The following is a 336-nucleotide window of genomic DNA, read 5'->3' on the forward strand; positions in this document are numbered from 1 at the left end:
CTCCCGGACATACGCGTTAAGGCCCGAACATACTTGGGCGGAACATACGCGGAACGGATTCCGCGGAGGTCCGCGCGGACTCAAAGCGGACGTCCGCAAGCCCTGTTCGCACAAAGCTCAGATTTTACGACCGCGCGGACTCCGCTCCGCGCACCAGTGACTGCTCGCATGTATTTTACACATCGCGGGGATTTTTCACGGACATTTTTACAGGAAACTACAACGCGGAAGTGTGCTCGACTATGAAAGCCCGAATGACTGCGGACATTCCTCGCGGAGTCCGCTCCGCTTATAGTACGCCCGAGTATGCTTGTGTCAAGCGGGCGGAGGCGTTGA

This window comes from Epinephelus moara, chromosome 12 (assembly GCF_006386435.1).
Source record: "Epinephelus moara isolate mb chromosome 12, YSFRI_EMoa_1.0, whole genome shotgun sequence".
Classification (NCBI taxonomy): Eukaryota; Metazoa; Chordata; class Actinopteri; order Perciformes; family Serranidae; genus Epinephelus; species Epinephelus moara.